This window comes from Morone saxatilis, unplaced genomic scaffold, assembly GCF_004916995.1.
Source record: "Morone saxatilis isolate NCDOM2014 unplaced genomic scaffold, NCSU_SB_2.0 Contig18, whole genome shotgun sequence".
Taxonomy (NCBI): Eukaryota; Metazoa; Chordata; class Actinopteri; family Moronidae; genus Morone; species Morone saxatilis.
Window position 1 is genome coordinate 24,906,378 of NW_023339740.1, and position 229 is coordinate 24,906,606.

The window sequence follows — 229 nt, forward strand, 5'->3', positions numbered from 1 at the left end:
AGAGATAGAGATAGAGAGTCATCTGACTGACAGGGATGACTACACGCTGTTTACAGAGCTGCTCTGTCAGTAGCGAGACGAAATGCAGCGTTTACGTGTGTCCGATAATGGAACTGGTGACGCAGCGACCGCCCTAATAAATAACGTGTATCATTTTAAAACCACAACCACGGACGCGTCTGTCGGCTTTCAGCGAGCCACCGACGGACGGTTCCCGGTTCGGTTCGGT